This window comes from Mytilus californianus, unplaced genomic scaffold (genome assembly GCF_021869535.1).
Source record: "Mytilus californianus isolate M0D057914Y unplaced genomic scaffold, xbMytCali1.0.p SCAF_66, whole genome shotgun sequence".
NCBI classification, from domain to species: Eukaryota; Metazoa; Mollusca; class Bivalvia; order Mytilida; family Mytilidae; genus Mytilus; species Mytilus californianus.
In genome coordinates, this window is record NW_026262719.1 from 403,427 (window position 1) to 417,806 (window position 14,380).

At 32.9% G+C, this 14,380-nt stretch overlaps 1 long non-coding RNA gene across 1 annotated transcript; it reads right to left on the bottom strand.

Annotated features, from left to right (window-relative positions):
• Positions 1–1,809: 1,809 nt before the first annotated feature.
• On the bottom strand, positions 1,810–12,896 carry LOC127707354 (uncharacterized). The gene is made up of 3 exons (XR_007984794.1): positions 12,491–12,896; positions 3,321–3,468; positions 1,810–2,276 (listed from the first exon to the last, which is right to left on the bottom strand). It is a non-coding gene; the product is annotated as an uncharacterized LOC127707354 (long non-coding RNA).
• Positions 12,897–14,380: the final 1,484 nt, after the last annotated feature.

Below are 14,380 nucleotides of genomic sequence, written 5' to 3' on the forward strand. Positions count from 1 at the left end.
TGTATGTGTGTGTGTAGGTCATCTGTGTAATGTTGACTTCCAAAATATTATAGCACATCCGAGATTCTCATGACTATTATCAAAATATAAAATTAAGATATTGAAACGTTCTCTACAAATGCTATGTCTTGAACATGAAGAAGCTATAAATGTCCAAGAATCACAACATTTCATGAAGCACCCCCCTTCCCACCATGTATTAAAATGTAAACTGAAAAAACTAAAGTCCATTCATCAGTAAAGTTGGGTATCAAAAATAAAAATTTAAATTTTGCTAGATATTATCTCATACATATAAAGAAAAGAGCTAATCTGCCCAATAAAAAGAATAATCTATGAAGGTGGGGGACTATCTTAATGTTAACTGTAAAAAAAAAATTCTTCATTCGTGAAATAGAAAAAGAAATCAAAAATTGGCTGTCGAATTGTCCCAAGTTTCGTAAAAACTCTGTTTTTTAATTGTGCAACACCTACCTGATTCCAGTCATAATTCTTATTTGTCTGGATATAATTGCCCGGATAACAGTTGACCTGCATTCATATATCATTCTGCATTTTTTAGACAACAAAAATTTCAGCAGACACCACTCTCAAAGTCAGTGTGAAAAATTATGTACTTTGGTAAATGTTTGAAGTGGCAGAAATTGGTAATGGAAAAGAGAATATAGGGAAGAAAACCGCAACTATGCTAGGCTCTCAGAATATGCAAATTGTTTGCTGTACTATATAACACTCCCACAACTGGTTCAGTTGTTTTTTTAATTATATTTTCTACTCCACTGATCCAGCAAAATTTACACTGCTCAAGAATTAATATAACACACTGAAATCATGTGGTCAATATTCAAGTGAAATTTATGAAATTGTTCTATGCTGTGTTCCACTACTCTTCCAGGTTAGAGTTTGAGCACTCACAAATATGTTTAACCCCACCACATTCTTTATGTGCCTGTTCCAAGTCACAAACCGCTATTGCAGTGGTTGTCGTTGGTTAATGTCAGTCTCATGGAATTATATCACATTTACCAGACTGGGGCCTTTTATAGACGATACTTACAGTATGGGTTTTCTCATTTTTTACAGTGGCTAAGTATATTTGTTTACATCTACGTCATTAAAACTCTAGTGGGTAGTTGTGTCAATGGCAATGATAAGACATCTCATTCTTTGCAGTATATGGAGGACAAAACATTAATCTGTTTTGTTACTCAGCTCAAACAGGATAGAAATGAGGCAGGCGAGAATTCAAATTATACCCGTGTTTATGTCTTGTACAAATATCGTTTTATTTTATTTTGAGACCATGTATATATATATATATATATATATAAAATCTACAATGTATACTTAGCAATTGTGTACCTTGATCAACTTAACAATCACATCATTGTCCTTAAAATAGATTTTTAGAGATTCTTTCAGTGGCAATCATATCACCTTATTATTTTCATGCTCAACCAATATCAATAAAAAAGTACAAAGTGGATGTACTATAAGCATGAATAATTGGTATGGGATTTGCACATTGTTGAAGGCCGTAGTGAACTGCAGATGTTTTTAAATTTCTGTGTCCTTTTGTCTCTTGTGGAGAGTTGTCTCATTGGCAATGATACCATATTTTCTTATTTTTATAAGGAATGCAGATCATAATATGAGATATGTTTTTTTTGTTTCTAGTATTTATCTTTTTTATACAACATATACATGTAATACCATTTTACTCCATATAGAAAAGAAAATCCATAGATTTCTATTTCAAAGACCTCCACTCTTGGTAATAAATTTTCTAAATAAAAAAAAACAAACAAACACTGTTTTTCTGATTCATTGATCATAAACAAATATTAATGCAATTTTTTAAAAATGAAGTAAATATCATTATAACAGATTAATTGGGTCACAATAACTTATGGCCTTATGCTATAAACTAACTATTCATTGAGTAATAAACAACTAAGAATGTCCAGTGTCATCTTAAAATTAAATTGTAGCTAATATGTCTCCTGGTTTAATATATTTTCAGAAAGCTTTAAAGTGTAGCTTTAGTTTGAAACATTTCATAAAAGTTTACATCTGTACTACAAGCATATAGTTGTATTAGTTCTTGATCTTTTTCATTAATTCTGTCTTGAACTTTACAAAGATTTTTTTCTTCTCCAGAGATGTGTCTAATTCTATCTGTCGAGTGACGAAGAAGTGTAACAATATGAAATTTAGGTTACACATAAATCATTGTAATTAGTAACTGGAAATGTACACTCAGGTATTGTGTAAAGCTGAAATAGAAAAAATACAAAAATTACTAATCACATTAACCAAAACAGAACATTATCCCACAAGCAATAAACAGAATGCAAGTACAGCAGTTTTAACATAAAAGTAGGTAAAAGACAAATAATGTGTCAATAGAGCATCAAAATATAACCTCAAACTGTTCATGCTATGCCCCATTCAAGGAAGAGTATGAGGAAAATCTTTTTACATTATAAAAGGCATCAGAAAATATATTACTAATGTGCATTTTATCAGGATTCATTTTCTTTCTTTATATTTTCCTCAAATCACAGGAATTTGAACTTTGTCATTTGTTTAAATTTGGAGAAATTATTCATGCTAGGTACCTGTATATGGGTTTTCAAGCACACACTTGCAGTTTTTAAATTAGAACTTTACTACTTTGCAGGATGTTTGTTCTTTAACAATACATATGCAGATCAATAGTTTGTATATAATAAGGATTTTGATGTTCCTTTAATTTTCCACAAGAACTAGTAATTTTCCTAATGCAGTAATGACAAGTCCTGTATATTCATTTGTCCTAGCTATAGCTAGTAAAAAAAAAAAAATTAAAAAAAATAACATACAGAGACTTATTTTTAAAGATGAAAGTATCAGAACTATAGAACGGCAGAATCAAAATTGTAAATAAGAAAAACATTCTTCATAAATTGTTAATGTGCGAAACATGAAATATTGCTTATTATGTCAAATTTTAGTGTCCCATAACTCTTAAAAGAAATTAGTGGAAATTAATGCAGAGCCTTATTCTTTATAATTTGGTAAAATTAAAAGTTAACAAGATTTACTGACTAAGATTATTTTTCATTTTCTGTCAGTTTACAGACATATTAAAAAGAGCAGGGTGTCAAACAAAACACTCATGCACTGTACTGTAGTGGTGAAACAGGGTATGTCATTCGACCTGAAAAATTCTCAATTCGACCCTGAAAAAGGCAAAAAATTTTTAAAGTCTTCTTCTTTTATTGTCTCTACTAAATAACAAATAAGTATAATATCAAACTTTTTTTACAACCACTTACCCTTGAACAGTTACTGAGTCCAGTTTATGGAAATGAATGCATTAGCCCATCTGACCCCTTAGGTACATTTTTTGCAAGACCGCTCAATCATCAGGTTTTCAGATGAATTGAAAAGGGATACAAATCTTCATTCATTCATTACTGTTTCCTAAAATAAAAAAAATGTTATAGATAATTGCAAATAACTGTAAAAAATATTATCCTAAACCAGATTTAAGCATATCTACTAGTATTTATACAAGAACATACATGACATATATATATATATGTGATATATAATCATGTAAATTCAGAAATTATTGCATGCGTTTATTATTGCGACCATTGAAAACAGAAAAAAAGTACAAGATTAATTATTGCTCTTTCAGGAAAATATGCATATCTCTGTCCCAAGTCAGGAGCCTGTAATTCAGTGGTTGTCGTTTGTTTATGTGTTACATATTTGTTTTTCGTTCATTTTTTGTACATAAATTAGGCCATTAGTTTTCTCGTTTGAATTGTTTTACATTGTCATTTTTGGGCCTTTTATAGCTGACATTGCGGTATGGGCTTTGCTCATTGTTGAAGGCCGTACGGTGACCTATAGTTGTTAATTTCTGTGTCATTTGGTCTCTTGTGGAGAGTTGTCTCATTGGCAATCATACCACATCTTCTTTTTTATATATACAGTTTGTTTAAACATAACTGTTTCCAAGCAACAGAAGCCAGATACCTGAGAAGATTAAATATTCCTACTATAGCTTTCTCTTTAGATTATCTGTATACCTGTATTTGTATAGTAAAATGTTCAATAATATTTAATTATAAACTCCTAAATTTGAACCAAATCTATTGATGTGAGCTGATGATTTTTTTTGTATCACAAACATGCCTTTTCCATAACTTGTAATTATATATGAACTAGCTTTCAGAATTTGCAAGTAATTTGTGCCTTTTTTTTTTGTACTACGTGTTGATCTGACGATTTAGTCAAGCCTTTTTCACCATCTTTGACCATTGTTTACAGTTTGTTCCTATGTTGTAATGATACACTACTGTTCAAGGTTAGAGAAAAAAAAGGGGGGGCCTTCTACATGTTCTTAAGCTTAATGTGTTATTGGTTTTGCTTATTGTTGAAGACAGCACAGAAACCTATATATAGATGCATACATCTACATCATTTGGTCTCTGGTGGATGGTAGTCTCATTTGCAGTCATACCACATCTTCTTATCTTTATATTAATAGATTTTCTTATGTAACTATTTGTTATATGAATGTAATGCTCCATATATGCATATAGGTCACTGTACAGCCTGATTTATGTACATGAACATTAACAATAAATGAATAAACAGCTTTGCCATGAGTGCACATGATAGGCCCGTAGCTATTTCAAAGAATAAATTTCAATAACTTCTTAAATGTCATATCAGAAATTCATGAAAAAATCACCCCTTTTTTATGAATAAAATCACATAACTCTGAAACGTAAAATCTTAAATATATAAAAAAACAAAAGGGAGCTTACGTCAACAGATATAAACAATTCACCAAAGTTTCAAGAAAACTGCTGAAATTATTTTTGAGTTATTGTCAGATAACTAAATATCCCCCTTGTTTTAATGAATAAAACCCCATAACTCAGAAACGTTAAATCTAAAATTTATAAAAATAAAAAGCGAGCTCAAGTCAATAGATATAAACAATTTACAAAAGTTTCTTGCAAATTGGTGAAAGTGTCTTTGAGTTATTGTCCGAAAACTGGAAAACCACCCTTTTTTAATGGAAAAAAAACCCAAAACATGGAAACTTAAAATCTAAAATTCATTAAAAAAGGAAAGGGAGCTTAGGTCAATAGATATAAACAATTCACCAAAGTTTAATGTGAATTGGTTCAAGTGTTTTTGAGTTATTGCAGACATATTGACGACAGACGGACGGACAGACAGACAGACGGACAGTGGTATACAATAATACGTCCCGTTAACAGGCGTATAAAAACAAATATGATATACAATTAAATGCTCCGCTGGGTGCAGCTTGATACGACTGCAGAGGTCGAACCCTGAACAGTTGGGGCAAGTATGGACACAACATTCAAGCTTGATACAGCACTGAATTTGGATTGTGATTATATTTTTGACACAGCATAGGTTTCTGACACAGAATGAATGTGGTCTAAGAACTTAAAATTTTTTAATTTACATATTCAAACCATGTCATTATTATTTGCTTTTATATATAAATCAGAAATAACCAATTTAAAATGGAAAATCTTAAAGAAAAAAAAAAAGGAAAAAAAGGAAAAAATAAATCCCTCCCCCAAATTTTTTGAACCCCCTTATGATTCATCACCCCCAAACTCAATCCCAGCCTTCCCTTTGTGGTATGGTACCTTGCAGTACAATTTCAGAGAGATCCATACACTTGAACACAAGTTATTGTCTGGAAACTAGAAAAATGCTTGTTTTTAGGCCCCTTTTTGGCCCCAAATTCCTAAACGTGTAGGGCAATTACCCCCAAACTCAAACCCAGCTTTCATTTGTGATATGGAACCTTGTAGTACAATTTCAGAAAGATCCATACACTTACACACAAGTTATTGTAATGAAACTAGAAAAATGCTTGTTTTTGGCCCCTTTTTTTGCCCCTAATTCCTAAAATTTTGAGGCAATTACCCCCAAAATCAATCCAAGCATTCCCTTTGTGATATGCAACCTTGTGGTACAATGTCAGAGAGATCCATACAGTAACACACAAGTTATGTTTGGAAGTTACAATAAAATGCTTCGCTGAGCGCAGCCTGATACGACCGCAGAGGTCGAACCCTGAACAGTTGGTACAAATTTGATTCAAGCTTGATACTGTCTGAATTTGGATTGTGATCAAATTTTTGACATAACATAGATTTCTGACACAAAATAAATGTGGTCAAAGATCTTACAAATCTATTGCGCAATACTGTGCAATTGAAGATTTCTTCTTGAAACTTTTCAAAAATTCAAATTTTGAAAAAAAAATATGAATCCTCTAAAAAAATTGGACCCCCCCCCAACTTTTTGAAACCAACCTTGGAGCAATAACCCCAAAACTCGATCCCAGCCTTTCCTTTGTAGTATTGAACCTTGTAGTACAATTTCAGATGATCCATACACTTAAACACAAGTTATTGTCTGGAATCTAGAAAAATGCTTGTTTTTGGCCCCTAATTCCTCCATATTTGGGCAATGAACCCCAAACTCAATCCTGGCCTTCCCTTTGTGATATGGAACCTTGTGGTACAATGTCAGAGAGATCCATTCACTTACACACAAGTTATTGTCTGGAAACTAGAAAAATGCTTGTTTTTGGCCTCTTTTTGGCCCTTAATTCCTAAACTGTTGGCCCCATAACCCCTAAAATAAATCCCAACCTTCTACTTGTGGTATTAAACATTGTCGTACAATTTCAGAGCAATCGAAATACTTATACATAAGTTATTATCCTGAAACTAGAAAAATGTTTGTTTTGGGCCCCTAATTCCTTAACTGTTGGTACCATAACCCTCAAAATCAATCCCAACCTTCCCTTTGTGGTATTGAACCTTATGGTAAAATTTCATAGAGATCCTTTCACTTTAACTAAAGTTAGAGTGCGAAAACCAATGTGTCTTCGGACGACAACACCAACGGCATACCAATAAACGACCAGGGATGGGCACGATTACTGACAAATGTATTAATAATCGATTACTTGAAGGATTTTTGTGTAATCGATTAATAATCGATTACTCTGATTTTTGTATGTAATCGATTGCAATCGATTACTTTAGCAAAAGTGATTACATTACTTTTCGGTTACTGTCAATTACATGCTACAAAATTACAAATTAAATAAAGTAAGTTAAACACAAAGTCAATTATGATGTTCTATGTATGTATAGTGGAAATTTTGAACTTTTTTTTTTACAGATGTACATGTTCATGTATAAGGACTGCAGGCTGTATTTTGAACATTTCTCAGTGGCGGATCCAGAATTTTTCATAAGTGGGGGCCCACTGACTGCCTAAGAGGGGGCCCGCTCCAGTCATGCTTCAGTGATTCCCTATATAATCAACCAAATTTTTCCCCAAAAAGGGGGGCCCGGGCCCCCTGAAAAACCATCTAAATCCGCCTCTGTTTCTAATTGATCCCTTTCAAATACTAACTTGTTCATTAAGAATTGGCAGAATCTGATTTCATGGCTGTCATGGTTTAATTTTAGTCACTGACAACTGGACAAAAAAGTTCTAGATATCTTTTTTTCCCTGGTGGTCCTTAAGGAAAATCTGCTGGTCCTCACTTTATTTCTATTGCAAAATACCAAACTTGCATTCAATCCTTTGAAAATTATTGGTAGTCAAAACCTGCGGACAACCACTTTATGAGAACTCTGGTATTTTAATACTATTTGTAAGAATTAAACCCTACACCATGTACACCAACATGACCAACCTTTGTTAAAATATATATTTAATTTAAAACCACAGCAACCATAAATAATTTCCTAAGGGAGCAACCATTTACCTTACAGGGGAGGGGGTTATAATTTTCGCTACCGTTAGCATCAAATGAGCCTTGATTTTTTATCTCATATCTCATTTTGTAGCTACTTGGTATCAAATGGAGTAAAATGTTTATCTTTAACGTTATTTACACAAATATTTTATCGTCATTCGCCATTTGGGGTACCCAATTCTTACCCTCTTAAAGACCTGTAACTCTGGAATGACACAGTCAAAATGTTTTAAAATAAAATCTTGATATTGTTGTGATCAAATTACATCAAACATAAGTAATCTTACAAAGTGTTGACAGACAGATGGACATCATGGACATTGGTACAGTTAATATGTCCCGTCTTCGACAAGCGTATAAAAAGTCAAGTGATTGAAAATTTCGTAACAGGAACCATGTCTAGATAGATCTTTTTGGAACAAAAATCACTCAACAATAAAAGAGTGGACATGAATGCCCCAGCTCAACCTTTTCAATTTTGCAAGTTAAAAAGGCATACTTGCCAACTTATCAAAATGCCCATGGGGGTTTTGCCTGAAAGATGGCTCTAATAGTCTGATAAAACCTTCAAGGGGGCCTTCAAATGTATTTTAATGTTGTTGTTTTTACTTCTCCATACTTTAAAAAGCCTATACATGCTATAGCATTTGTAAAATTAACTGTTTTGTTTAAAATTGAACACTAAATTGCTCTTACAAAATTTCTATTTGAGAGCTTTCATGGGGGAAATCCCCCACAAATAGTGACAGTTTGCAGGTATGAAAAGGGGCATAACTCTAGAACAGTAAATAAATCACAACCGAAAGTCTGTCTGCATTTTGTGGTTCTTAGCAATTGTGTATGAGTTTCATAAAATTTTTCATGAGACATACTAAAGTAATTGCGGAAACTAAAATTTGACAGATAGTCAAGGGTAACACTAAATACCCTTGTTGCCTAGAGCAGGGCATAAAAAACACCCACAGATTTTAGCAATTCATGTGTCCAATGTAATTTGTATGTTTTTAGGGAACAACTTTAACCTTTACTTAGATTATGAAAAACTCCCAAGTACCTATAACATTTATAAAAAAGTACTACCGGTACATTTTTTAAACCATTTAACAAAAAATTAACACACACATTTTCTGTTGCATTGTAAAGTCAAAATTTGTCTGACTTTTGTTTTATTATATGGCAATACAAAATCTATGGATAGTTCCAGGCCTCATTAAAAATAATACAACATGTATGTGGTTTGATTACAAATCATTTGCCAATGAGACAACTATATACCCGAGACCAAACAAAGTAGATGTTAGCAACTATATGTTACTGTATATCATGTACTTGTATATATTTATTCTGTAATTTGTTGGTCTCTAGGGCCTATAGTGTTTGGGATGTTCCAAGAACTATATAACACTAAGAAAATAATACAAGCAATATTTACAGAGAAGGATTTAGGGGGGGTGGCTTTTGTGGGAAAAATTTGGTTGATTATATAGGGAATCACTTAAAGCATGACTGGATTGGGCCCCCTCTTAGGCAGTCAGTGGGCCCCCACTTATGAAAATTTCTGGATCTGCCACTGATTTAGTGTTAATTTACAACTACATGTACCTCAACAAGCTCAAATAAAGCAAGCCTACATTGTTTGTATTTAAGCCAAGACTTAACAGGCTCAGGTACATGTACAGTAGCTCTGCTTCATGATTCAACCAAAATGAAATTTACATTGTGCAGTATATATACCCAGCTAAAAATTGATTGTACCTAGATAGAACCTCCCCTCCCCCCCAAAAAAATAATATAAAGATGAATGGTTGGTACATGCATATCCAATACTTGTCAAAGTAAAAAATTAAGCTTTCTCTTAATCTTTCCTGTTCATAAATCCTGAATTTTAAGGCCCTACTTTTCTAACTCAATATCAGATATTTAGGAATCAGATTTTCAGTAGTTGTCGTTTGTTGATGTGGTTCATAAGTGTTTTACGTTTCTCATTTTTGATATAGATTAGACTGTTGGTTTATACCGTTTGAATGGTTTTACACTAGTCATTTTTGGGGCCCTTTTTAGCTTACTGTTCGGTGTGAGCCAAGGCTCCGTGTTGAAGACTGTACTGTGACCTATAATGGTTTACTTTTATAAATTTTGACTTGGATGGAGAGTTGTCTCATTGGCACTCATACCACATCTTCTTATATCTAATTATGCTGATACCCGAATGTGAGTTTTTATAATTGTGATACTCATTCAGTCGCATTATTCACATTCATAAAAACCTCGCAATTCTTTCTGAATTTACAGTACTAAACAATTTACTGCCTTGACAATGTTTGCAATGACTGAGGTACATGTATATAGATATCTGATCTGCATGCATGCAGTGTTATTTTAATTTAAATACTGATGATAACCATATCTTAAAAGAACATGTCAAGGTGGGCAGTCATGATCAACAAACTACATAATATATTTATTAGTCCAATTATATATTGTCATGAAAGGCTTCTTTATTTTTTTGCTGTGATGCCTTCAGAAGGCTTCACAGTAAAAAATCAACAAATCTGTTTTTCAAGAAATCATAATATTATAATATTTGGACTATGCTTTTAAATTGGTCAATTCATTCAACAAGTATATATATTTGCTATTGGTCATATTGATGACTTTGAGTACATGTGAAAAATACTATTTCTAAGATAATTTATCCAAGGTGCAGGCATTTTTCAGATAACGGTGTAAGGTCAGGGATTAGTCCAAATAATTATGACATCTAAATTATGAAAGGATTTCATGCTGTGTTTTGCTTTCGAAGCTTTCAACTTCAAGTAGGAATCTATAAAAAAAGGGCGTTAAAAAATACCCAAAGCCTTCAGCAAAAAATATTATAATCTGGACTTGAGGCTGGAATTGGGGGTTCCCATCATGGTCTGTGGGCTCCAAATTATTAATTAAGGGATCAGGGTTCCTTGTGTCCCAGGCTCCAAATAAGGGGCTCATGGTTCATTCGAACAAGGTTGTGTGCCCAAGGCTCCCGTGTTCGGTCTCCATGCTTTGGAGGTAGAGATCCCGGCTCAAGCAATGTGGGTACCGGGCTCCGAAGCGGGAGCGTCTTTTTACCACAGAACACCACAGAATACCACAGAACACCAAAAATATACCACAGAACTTCGAAATATAAATACTTCAGACATTATATTATTGTTATTGTTAATTCTTTTTATAATTTGACATTTAATTTTTCTATTTAGGGTCGACTCACTATCGCTACGCCCCAAACTGAATTGGCCTATTACTGGGTCTATACCAAAAACACTATACCGGTATTAATTAAAACAATTGTAATTCTGGGGTATTTATCGTTGTAGTTGTCATTTTTGTTTAATTTTATGTTAAGAGTTGTTACAATATGAATAAGTACATGTATATTATTAAATATTGAATAATAGTCCATGAAGCCCATGTTATTATATCGTGCCCTTCAGTCATATGACGATTTTAGAAAAGAATTATTTGATGACGACATACATTTTAATAGTGATTTTATGTCTTTTGATGATAAACAGAAATTAGTGTTTTTATTTGCAGATGTTAATATGATTCGTAGCTGTGCCAAAGCCTTTTGTTAGAACTTTTTGTATATATCTTCTACTATTACTATTTTCAAACTGCACATTGATGAAAACTAACTCGTTAGGTTTGATTGATATTTACCTGAAGTTAATTAGCATTATGTTTTGACAATCTAATCTGATGATACCCTTGTTTATTCAACTATTCCTTCTATTCCTATATGGATTTCTTACAAATAACCCACATACAAAATTTTAGGAGGAATAAACCATTTAATTGAATTGGGAGAACAAACTTAATCTTAAAAGTGTAACTGGCGCCAGGAAAATTCATCATGTCAACTTTTTTTTTTAGAAAAAAGCATTTTTTTATAGAAAAACATTTATTTATAGAAAATCATTTTTTTTTATAGAAAAACTTTTTTTTTACAATACATTGTTTTTAAAAGATTTTTATGAAATATAGTTTAGTATCTCTACCTAATAACAAAAAAAGTTATGATCATTAAAGAAATGTATATCTCATCCGGTCAATCGTCCTGTCATTAGTGTAGCCCGAATTATAAAAATAATATAATTCTGAATTATTAGTTTTGCATTTTGTAAAGTAATTCAATGTTCTGTGGTATATTTTAGTAGTTTTATTGTATTTTGTGTAGTTCTGTGGTATATTTTGGGTGTTCTGTGGTATTCTGTGGTGTTCTGTGGTATTCTGTGGTGTTCTGTGGTAAAAAGACGCTCCGCTCCGAAGCAACTGTGGAAACAGTGTTTAAATTTACCAGACAGGTTGCCTACAAAACGTAAATTAGGAACGAATTACAGGGCGAGTGTTGAGAATGGGATTTTGACAAGATGCAGAAAACTTATTTCATCCGATATTCTGTTCATTTACTGACTAGATTCTATAAATTATTCTAATTTCATATATTTTTTGCAGTCTATTTTCGTTTTGACCACGTGTATATCATACTTGCTAACACTGAACTCGTTTTTTTTCTTATACTGTGCCATTTTTCGCCATCTGAAAGGAATGATCAACAAAAGAAACAATGTATGTTTCATAAATTTTACATATTTCGTGTCTTAAACTTACTTTTCATGTTAGATTTTCACGTAGAAGTGAAAATATTTTCCGCAGCAAGGTGCTTTCCATTCTGCAAACCACAAACATCTTTACGACGGCGATCGTCTTCTGATTGGTTGATCCTCAAAAGGAGGCGAGTCTCGCAAGCGGACAATCTCCGCAAGAAAAACAGCTATTGTAACCGTTTACAATATAATTAAGGCACAAACATACAATATTCGCGTTTCAGTAAATAAATTAAATCATATTGATACCCGTTTTTAATTCAAATGCATGTATGTGATTTGTTATCATACATTTTTATCGATAGACGCAGCTTTCGGGCTCATCGCCATTAATGAATATATGAATATTAAATGAGGTCTTTGCGGAGTTACCTCCCCCTGACCAAATCTAATCGAAATTGCCTTAACATCACTGCGTATTTTGTGAAGAACCACACTGAACCAAACATGGAAATTTTGTACTTTCGACTTATCTTCAGGCTGTATATTTTAACCTTATACTGCAATGCACAAGAAAACAATATTCCCAGATTGAGCTTAGGGATGTGATTATTCATTATTCAAGCTTCTGTAAACTGATAATGTTTGCAGTTGCACAAATTAGACTCCTGTATTTCAATACGAACTCCCACGAAGTTCCACATTTGTTAAAGACAGCCATAAATTGTTTATTAAAAGTTTATACCATAGCTGACGTGTTTTGTTGTGCGAATATAAATTACTTATCGCACAACAAAACACGTCAGTTTAAGAAAAGGGTCAAAGACTTTTATGCTGTTTGATCGAAGATTATTGTGACCAGGAGATCTTTAGTTCATCTCCAAAATTATCATATTGATCTTAGAGCTCTCAGTAATACGGAAGTGATTCTTTCTGCTCAGATATTAAGGGGAACTGTTGCGAATATGTCATCAACAATTTATTAACGAAAGTGTTTCAGAAATTGTATGCTTCATTAGAAATTTTAACAGATTTTTTGATTGCCTTAATGTTTGGAGTGTTTGAAGTCAGTAAGATTTGGACACATATGCTGATGTAAATGAATATCGTTTTACAACACCGTCTCTACTATTCGTTGAGGAGTGGCGCTTAAACATTGGGCATAGAAACATTGATGCAACAACTTGACAATTAGCAGCTATGCCATTGGGACGGACTACAAATCAGTGTAAACTGAATCACTGAATGCGTCAAATGTATCCTTTCGGTAGAAAGTGAAAATACCACAAGGGAAAGGACACCGGATGTAAAGTTTGGCTATTCGGAATTGTAGAGATCCACCAACCGGTTGATACTGTATCCGGTAGACAGAAGAAACAAGCAAACGTTTATTCCTTTAATTTGTTCTTGAACAGTGAATCAGTAAATGAATGATGAAAGTTGCTGCATATAGTTATATTTCTTTTTCTCAGACTATCTTCAGCACACCATTTCATCAACTATAACTTGAAGATTTTATGAATTTCAGAACAATCCACGCCGTTCCAATGTGCTTGGAGAAGATTTAAGCAGGTTATTCCATGATAAATGTAAGGCATTCAGCACATAATCAAAGAGACCGAAGAGGAAGAGCTGCAAGAAGAAGAAATTCTGCATCAGTCATGAGGATAAGGCGCAAATAACTTGTTTGCAAGATCGATGTGCACCAATTTACACTTGGGACAATTTGACTTCTGATGAATGTATGGACAGTAGTTTCTCGACACAACTCTGGTGGAAAATTGACATCATACATAACAATTAAAAGCCAACTTCATAGTGGACATTAAAAAGTGGCTTACAAAATTGTTTACATCATTCTTTGATTTCTCTGTATAGGTTAAATTACGCTCTTAGGATGTTGGTTTATATTACATGGTAATGCATTAATTGATTCAACAAAAAATCTAAAAAG